Below are 10,133 nucleotides of genomic sequence, written 5' to 3' on the forward strand. Positions count from 1 at the left end.
CATTTGTCTCAGCTCACCAAGAAGAACCGGCTCTTTCGGCTCTTTATAAAAAAAACCCGCCACTCTCTTCGTTTAACCTAAGGCTGATTAGCGTGACCTGATTTGAGCTTGTTAAAAATAAGACGCCGTCTCGTGGGCGGGGTTTTTCGGAAGACAACGTGTTCTGGTCAAAGTCGTTCTTAGTGTTTAGGCAGCTCAAAAACCCAGACAATTCTATAAACATTAATAAAACAGCTCTTTAACAGGAGCCGGCTCCCATCGTTCACTAAAAAGAGTCGGCTTAAAGAGCCGTCTTGTTCGCGAACGACACATCACTAGTAATGAGGCGTTAACTCTCGTGTCAGTGGGCTCTTTGCACGTCAGCTTCCGCGTTCATGGAAATACGGCTCGCTCATTTCCGGTCTGTATTAGATTTGCTAATATGTTAATTGGACAAATTCTCAATAGCTGAATAGCATCCTATCAAAGTGGCATGAACAGATAATCAGACAATTGATATGGTTTATATTTAATGCCGTTTACAGGACTTGCCCAAACTTATGATCAACGACATACAGTACATCGCTTTTGTAAATCCTTCTCCAAAGTACCAACGAGTAAATTAGAGAATTAGAAGCTTTAAGATGTTTGCCTTGTCTTACATCCACGGATACGGATACATTCGTTCAACTTTTGTGGCTGGCGTTAGCCGTAGCTTACGCTAATAGACGTTACTCCCGGACATTGATAGTGTATGCATGTTGCAATTAAGTAACTATGAACATCCCCAGTCATTCTAGCGGAGAATGTTTAACTTAGTATGTTCTATATGTGCTTAAGTACACATTGCGTTAATCTGTGTTTGCTATTCTTAGTGTCAAACGGGAACAGGAGAGGTATAGGCCTATATAGCTGCTTCAGATCCTTGAAGAAGCACGACAAACATCGTAGTGTAAAAGTATGACAGCACTGGTACTTTGTCAGAGTTCTAATTAAAGCTGTTTAATATTCAGATTTGTGTTATATAGACTCATCAAAGCTTATGATAAACCGCCATAAAACGAGCCACGGAGATGCTGCAGCGAACGCTTTCAGACAATGTTGTGAAAATACGCTGTATAAATAAAATTGAATATTTAGGTACAGTATTATACTGTATTATATAGCGTATTTTAATTATACACAGTCCAGTAATTTAATTTGTATAGCACTGTAATTTGAAAAGCGTTTGAAACGGTTGTACTATATTTTGCAATCAAAATTAGTGACGCTGTCCGTTTTATTACCTATTATTCATGTAAGAAATATACACGTGTCAGTTAGACTGAGACATGAAGAAGAAAAAATCGGTTATGATGATCATCCGATTATAATTATCAATTTCGCCCAGGCAGACGTGTTCAATATAAACGGTAAAGTAAAATGTGGCAATAAATTATATGAAACGTGAGTATAAATATGTTGGATTTGCCGAATTTCCCAGAGGTTTGCGTGGAAACTTAAAACTCAATTGTATTTTGAGGATGTGGTGCACTTAGGAAATTATTATTATTGTTTTTTGTTTTTTTTTTAGCTTCTGAAACACAAGTTTATCCTTTCTTGCGCTCAGTTACTCAAACCGGAAGCAAGTGAGCCGTATTTCACACTGGCGGATATGACGTCACTGCGATGTTATTGTTTATCGCAATAATTCCTGAGACAATTTATCGTCCAGCAAAATTTGTTATCGTGACAGGCCTAGTACTAATGAATGTTCTTTTCTTCATCTGACTGTGAGTGTTATCCTTATGTTTAACTTTGTCTTTTTGGTTCCTTCAGGATGCAAACCAACAATGTTGTCAGGGTGAAGTTCAAAGACAGCAAGAAATATATTTTTTCTTCAAAACCATTTACATTTCAGACGTTTTTGGAATGTGGTAAGAGATAAACCTTAACATTGTTAACATCATTAATACTTTTCCCTCTGAAAAATATTTTTAATAGTAATATATTAAGTGCATGATTGTATCTTATGGGGTCAAAACATAACTGTTGTAGTTCCTTTGGCATCCCTGGCCTTTTTCAATAAACCTTTGCCATTGGTTTATCTTCCTTCAGTTGCCAAGAAATTTGATCTTCATACAATGGATGTTAAAGTCTTTGATGACACAAAGACAGAAGTTGATGAGGAAGCATTCGAATATCTGATGACGCGACCAGATCTTGGTGTTCTAGAAATTTTCATCCCAGGTACAGCAAGCCTTAATGGTAAGTTGTTTAAAATGCTTATCAAGTTTTGTGTTTATTCTGAGCAATATTCACCAATTTACCTATTTGCATAGTAGATTTGCTAATATGTTTATTGGACTAATTCTTAATAGCTGAATAGCATCCTATCAAAGTGGCATGAACAGATAATCAGACAATTGATATGGTTTATATTTAAGATTCTTTAAGCTCAAGCTCATTAGGAGATACTGAGGGCACATCAGAATTTGGTGATGTAGCAATGTTGATTAGAAGTCCTCCTGAAAAAAATGAAGCTGAGGAACGTCGTCTTGCCCAAGTAAGGATCACCAATCTTGCCTCTGAATTACATCTATATAAAATGACTTAAAAATTAAAGATATTTGGAACTATATACACCTGTCAGTTGTTCATTTCTCAACTCTGCTCAATATTGCATCATTCCCCCTGCAGATGATCGAAGATATTCTAAAGAACAGCCCTGGAGGCGAAAGGGTCATAAACGAATATGCTTGCACTAAAAGTCTGTCAGATGCTCGAAGACGTGACATGGTGAAAATCTTGGTAGCACATTTGACAAATGAACATGGGTAGGTTGTTCATACAGTACTTTGTAAATTGATGTTAATGATGTCATGGGTTATAATTGGTTTTGGTTTGTGTGTGTGTGAAGAACAAGCCCGTCCCGGCGTATGAAGGAAGAATATGCAAAGGGAATCGTATCCCTATTCCCAAACTTGGCTGACCCCAGGAGCAAGCTTGGTTATGTAAGTAGCTGTTGCCTCTCAATCTTTTTGATATTGCAGAGTGAAGACTATCTACATTATAATTGATATGGCATTTATTGCTTTAATCGGGTGTATAACTACTGGGTCTGTGTATTGTCCTGGTCATAGGAGCATTATTACAATGCAACAGATGGAAGTGGATATTTGGCATGGAGAATAAAAACCCTGCAGAAAGAAGCATCTCAGGGACGGATGAAGCACCAACGGGAACCACAAACAGGTGCAAAGATGTTTACTCAATACTTTTATTAGCTTTGGCTAATATTTATTAGGCTCTATTAACTTTTTTAATTTTACAAATGAATAAACTTGCTTATTTTACTCATCTTAATATTTGTGACTTGTCTTTGAAGTATTCTTTTGTTCTAAATTGGGTAAATTTATACAGTATGTCACTCTGGGATATATGTATGTCTTACATGTTATTTCCTGAATTTAGTTTTGGTTTGAATGCATTGTGCTTCGGAATAAAAAGGAACTACAAATGTGGTTTTCATATTGTCTTAAACACTTTCAGGTGGGCCAACTGCTGACAGACATCCATACAAAGAAGACAGCTGCTTGACTGATGACCGTCAGTGTCAGGAAGCAATTGCCCTGATGAAGCATACAGCTGATGAGGCAGTGGTGAAGGAAAAGATGAGGTTAACACTGGCCTATCGCCAGAAGCTGCTGCATGACCCTGAAGAGTCAACTGATATTCTATCAATTTTCCCATGATTCCTGGATATACCAGGCTTGGTATGTTAGACTTAAATTCATTAATCATAAATCATACAAATATGAAATAAATTGCTGTTGTTGTTCTACAGTAACACAGACTCATTAGATAAACAATCAGTTCCTACTGTGGTTCCTACTTGAATTTTCTTTGGCAGGTTGATCAAGATTTTGGACTTCTATTTGGTGATGGGACTTCTGCAAAGTTGTTGGACAAGTGGTCTACCAGCATAAAACCAAAGGTTATTGCACAGAGCCGTGGCCTTATACAGACTTGTGAGCTCCAAGACCTCATCCAAAATGCTGAAACCACTGTTGAAGTTGAAGAAGGTAACTATATTGTGGTATATCTTAAATTATTTAAGAGGAAGTTATGCATTCATGACAAGCATTCAGATCTACAGTGTTAATTGTGCTCAGAAATTTACCCATTAGACATGCATGATTCATATGCAACACAGACTTAAAATTACCTGTTTCTCTAACATTTCTACTATGATCTTTTAACAAGTGCCTAGGATACAGGAGTTGCAGATTTAGAGTTTGAAATTTTCATTTAGGAGTCTGAAAAACAAAGGCATGGTTGCTATGTTGTAGATCAGGTTTAAGTGTATGACCTCAAAATGAGTTCAATATCTGTAGAGGTTTCACCTAAATTCATCCACTAAATTCATCATCTGTTGTCATTAAGACTAGGCCATGAATGTGCTCTTAATACTGAATCTGTGTGCAGTATAAACTAAAGTACTGGAGTGGTTAATGTATTTATACCGATCATCTTCCAAGTGAAGTTATGCCAAGTTAAAGTGAGTAGGAGGTTATGCTCAACCCCTTTTACCTAAAAACCAAAAACTGTTTTTTTTTTTTTTTTTTCTGTGTCTCTAGGTTGAGACAGTGACGTCTTCCAATCTGATGCTGGTTCACCTTTTGCCACCCTCAAGTCAAGGCCGCAAAAGACCGGGAAAGATCTCAGCAAGACAAGCATGTGATCGCCTTGTGAAATTCATCAAGGTGAAGCTACTGATTAAGTAGATCAAATGACACCATTTCATAATGTTCAGTCACTGTCTTACTTTGAACTTGCTTATTTCTCAGACTTGCTTAATTGTCTTAAAGATCACTTGTCCTCAAATTGTTGGTCTTGTGCTACTCTTTTCTATTTAGCACATACTTAATATGATCTTGGAAGCTCTTGGAAATACTGTACGTAATACAGAAACTTTGGTGGAAGACCTCACTGTATCTTTATTCATGCTGTATATTGAGTTTAACTGTTAAGTCACATTGGAACTATTGTGTTTTCATTCTTTCACAGACTGGCACCAGTATCCAAGGGCACTTGGATAGCATTGGAGAGAGTCTGCAGCCGTATTTACTTGCTGTTGGGCCGAAGAGAAGTAGGGTCCATTCTTGGTTTATTGTATTTGACCAACATTCTCTACCCTGTAAGGCTTCTAATTCACTGGCCTGTGTTGATGAGCTTTTCAAAGCTCACTATGTTTTTGGCACCTCATACTGTCAGGAATTGATCAATGTGTATAGCTTTCTGCAAACAACTGTCTATGATATAGATGTTGAAACCACCAAAGTGAATCCCAGAGTGGCTGAGTTGAGAGCTAGAATGCTCAGATGATGATTTGTTTCATTTGTAGAAAGGGGCATGCTAATGCCAATACCCTTATAAAGCACTTTAAGTTATTTCATGGCCTTTGTCCAGGAAAAAATCTCAAGTTAAAATGTGCTCAAAGAGGTTGTTTACATGTTTACCATGGTTTTTCTGGATTACGAAAGCATCTCAACAAGTGTTGTGCAATTGACAGTTCACGCTTCAATTCTGGTGAAAGCTCATCCACCGCCAACTCCATTTCATTAGATGATGTAGGTGTTTTACCAAACGAAAATTCACCTTGTGAATCTGAGCTCCTAAAAAAAAATATAGCAAATAGTTGTGCAACAGTGGTAGCTGAACTTAAAGTTGCTGGTGTCGCAGAGACCACTATTAACTATGTTGTTGGTGCTCTAGAAGAAGTGATTGAAGACATTCATTGTGAAACTCAAGAATCTGTGAAAAGCAGCCTATCTTTAGAGGAGCCCATAAAAAGTACTGTTGAGTCTCAAATTGATCAGTGTTTTGAAAAAATGCAAAATCCTTTTGCAGCATTAAACACTGAGAGCAAGAGAATGAAGTACTTTTCAGAGAAATGGGGCAAAATAGATCCTGTTGAATATGTTCTTGGAACAAGATTTGCGACACGGCGTAACAGGACAACTGGAACTTTTGCCCAAACAATTGTTAAGGATAAATTTGTATATATACCAATTCTTGAGACATTACAGTCCATTTATAAGCACCCTAACATTACAGATATGATGGTAAGAGATTCACAACAAAGACCAGATTGTCTTTATGACATACAGGATGGAGAATTCTTTAAGAATCATGCACTCTTCTCAAAACAAAAACATGCATTTCAAATCCAGCTTTTTTTTGGTGAATTTGAATGTGCAAACCCTCTTGGATCAAAACGAGGAATACATAAGTTAGGAGCTATCTATTTTACCCTTAGAAATATTTCCCCTAAATACAACTCGAGTTTGCGAAATATACATTTAGTCGCTTTATTTCATGCACAAGATATCAAAACATATGGGTTTGATAAAATACTACAGCCGCTTGTCCGAGATGTCTCAACACTGGAAACCAATGGAATTCAGGTTCCTTTGTTTGATCATACAGTTTAAGGAACTATTGTCCAAGTTACTGGTGACAACCTTGGTATCCATTCCTTGTTTGGTTTTGTGGAATCATTTAATGCTAGGTACTGTTGCCGCTTTTGCTTGCTAGAGAAAGAAGACTTTCAGACAGTGTTCAATGAAGATAGTCCAAAGATGTCAGTGCGAACTAAAGAACTTCATGCTGAACACTGCCAGGCAATGCAGAGCAATCCCAGCCTACCTTATGTAATGGGAGTAAAAAAGTCTTGCCTTTTAAATTCGTTGCAATATTTCCACACCACTGCCAATTTTTCAGTTGATATTATGCACGACATATTAGAGGGGGTTGCTCAATACGAGATTAAATTACTTTTTCAGCACCTGATTGAAAATTACACCACATCAGCAGAAGTGAACAGAAGAATTCAGAGTTTTAATTATGGCTCCATGGAACAAAACAACAAACCTCCTAATATTGTGTTTTCTTCAGTTATATCCACTGGTATCACCATTTATTTAAAACATCTGATTGTAGAGCACCACAGATTGTTTAAGCATTTGTTTCCTGATAAGAACATGTTGCCAAAGCATCATTTTATGGTGCATTACTCCAGTTGTATGCAGAAAATTGGACCACTGATACACTGTTGGTGTGTGCGCTACGAAGCTAAGCATAACGCTTTTAAAAAGCAGCTGAAAAGCTTTAAAAACATAACGAAAACATTAGCAAAGAAACACCAGTGCCAAATGGCTTATATTTGGCAAACATTTGATCCAAATGACTTAAAATTAGGCCCCGGGAAAATGGTCCCTTTGAATGAAATGGAAGTTGGCGCTAAGGTGGCTGAGACACTTAATGTGCCTATGTGGACTAAGGTCCTAAATGTGAAATGGGTCAAGCACTGTGGAAATACTTATCGGTCAGGGTTGGCGGCTTGTGTTCAAGTTCAAAATGACATACCTGTATTTCATGTAATCCAGAATATTGTTATTAAAGATGAGCACGTCCTTTTAATGACAACTGCACTAAAAACATTATGTTTAGATGAACATATCCATGCTTACAAAGTTGCACATACTATAGAAGCACCTTATGTTTTGGAGATTAAGGATATTTTGCACCACAAGTTGTTTGACATTCTGATGTCTTATGGTTGTGATTCAGATTTGGTTATTGTACCATATAGTTTCATGTAATTTTTCTTCATCTCCTCTGTGATATTATCACTATATTTTTTATTCCTTTTGTATTGTTTTCATTTTATTTTTTTTTACGATCACAACAACATGGCACATTCACGATCACAAGTGAATTAAGTGTAAGCGTAATGCTTAAAGAGGAGCTTGAAAAATAAAATTGTGAAATGAGTAAACAGTTTGTTGTTGATTTTCAGTCTGAGTTCTTCATTTTAAGGCTTTTTGAGGGTAAAATATGAATTCAGAGTGATTCAGAAGAATAACTCTGAATAGAGTTAGTTATTCTTTTTAGTTCACTCGTAATTGATGATAAACAACTCTGGAGGGGAGGTAAATTAAGGTAGAGCAAACTTGAATTTCCCCTGAACAGAGTTAAAAAGTAGAAGAGTCAATTTCTTGTAGCTCTAAACTGAGTAAAATAGGACGAGATTTGATTTGAAAATACACTAAATAGAGTCAAGTATCGCAGGAGAGAGTAAAATATTAACACTACATTGAGCATAATTAACTCTGGAAAAACAATTCTATCAAAAGAGTAACTTTTACTCTTTTCAGAGAGGGACCAAATGTTATCTGGCACAGAGTAAAATTTTCTTCAAATTGAGTAAATTTTACTCAGGCAAATTTACTGTGTATGAAATTGAAACATTGTGGTATTTAGCAGAAGTCCAGGAACCTCCTTTGTTTGACCTGAATATGCCCAGTATACATCATTTTCTTGATTAAGGAACTCAACTTTTTTTGTAAGACCTCTTCTATGGGTTACAACAGAAGCATCACTAGAGTTTAACAATAATAATGATGAAAAGACCTTTTAATAAAAAAAAATAACAAAAATGAGATGGATGGATGGATGGATGAATGAGAACACACATGTAAACTAATTATAGTACATTTATTTTGGGGGTGGGGGATAATGGAGATAAGAACATCCCTAACACCACCCTTGGGTCACATTTAGTGCAATTCAAAATTCAGCCCAATTCTAGTAATCGTTATATCTAGTTGTTGTATGCATCACATTGAATTCAGTCTAAACAGCAATCAGAATTAGAATCACAATTTATTGACCAATTATGTGGCACATAAAAGAATTTTGTTCCCACACAGCAATTGCTGTAAGTCACAATTTCACTGAAACACCCATCCAGCCAAACACGACTACTCCTGACAAACCTGTGAAAATACAGTCCCTAACCACAGAACACATAAACAAAGGAGACAAAACCTACCATTGTATTCAGAAACATATGATGGACAGGGGCTAGCATAGGCACTGCAGCTATACGCAACCCCATAAGCAACAGGGCATCATGCACTTTGTGTTGTGACATAACTTTGGTAATGATCATGTGAGTAGTATCTGTCATTTGTGCCCCATTAGCCTTTCTGATGGTTTGTACCAGTTGCGATAGCCGTCGTTCACATCCTACATTGATTGGTCCTGGCTGCCCAACATACCATCGGTGGTTCATAGTTTCTCTCTCCTTGGACCATTCTCCATAGGTACTCACCAAAGCTGACTGTAAGCACCTTACAGGCCTTACTGTTTCAAACACTGACATGTACCAATTTTATGATCTTCTCATAAGGGTGGTCATAATGCTTTGGCTCATCGGTATACATACCAGGGTTCCCGCGGGGTCTTAAAAAGTCTAAAATTCAGAAAGTTAAATTTAAGGCCTTAAAATGTCTTTAAAATGCCCAGATTTTCATCCTATGTCTTAAATTTAATTTACCCAAGTCTTAAAATTCTTACCTCCGTTCATTCCCAAAAATCGTTGTCCGCAGAAAATAAAATAGTAAAACGTAAAACTAATCTGTTGGTTGTGTTTTCTGGTCTGCACCGGTGTCTGCTTGGTAATAAAACTACAAATCCCATTGCGTGATCACTGCAGCTAGGCCAGTGGTCCCCAAACTTTCTCTGCAGGGCCCCCCTTTTCTAGATAGGAACATTATTGAGCCCCCCCATTCAAACTACACAGGTTCAGATTCAAACTTTATTTGAAATACAACTCCCTTTTCTAATTGAGCAAAACAAATGCAATTACAAAATACAAATGGTGCAATTTCACCACTATGGGGGGAAAAAGAGCAATCAATTAAAAATAAAAGTCCAGCATAAGTTTGAAATTATGCAAATGCAGATTTAACATTCCTGTTAATATTCATTGTCTTACGTTTACCGCATTTTGTTTTTAATGATAGCCGCAGGTTTCAGCCTATACTATAGCACAAGACAACACTAAATCATACCCATTAATTGATAGTCTCCCTGCACTTCATGTAGAAAATTTTAATCCTCGTTTTTCATGATATGGTTAGATTTTTTGTCCGGCGCTGCAAAACGTCCTCACGCGTCACCATGTCACACGGTACAAAAACCTTGCAAGAGCAAGATGACTTAAGACAGATCGTACAGCACCTCTCAGCCGGCTGAACAAACTGGAACAGCCTCTGTGACGACACAACTTTGCCCTTACTGGCTGAAGAATGTGACGTTTGTAT

General features: G+C 37.1%; 1 long non-coding RNA gene across 1 annotated transcript; it reads left to right on the plus strand.

Annotated features, from left to right (window-relative positions):
* Nucleotides 1-1,105: 1,105 nt before the first annotated feature.
* On the plus strand, nt 1,106-2,697 carry LOC140578343 (uncharacterized). The gene is made up of 3 exons (XR_011982448.1): nt 1,106-1,895; nt 2,077-2,226; nt 2,406-2,697. It is a non-coding gene; the product is annotated as an uncharacterized lncRNA (long non-coding RNA).
* The last annotated feature ends 7,436 nt before the right edge of the window (nt 2,698-10,133 follow it).

This window comes from Paramormyrops kingsleyae, chromosome 14 (assembly GCF_048594095.1).
Source record: "Paramormyrops kingsleyae isolate MSU_618 chromosome 14, PKINGS_0.4, whole genome shotgun sequence".
NCBI classification, from domain to species: domain Eukaryota; kingdom Metazoa; phylum Chordata; class Actinopteri; order Osteoglossiformes; family Mormyridae; genus Paramormyrops; species Paramormyrops kingsleyae.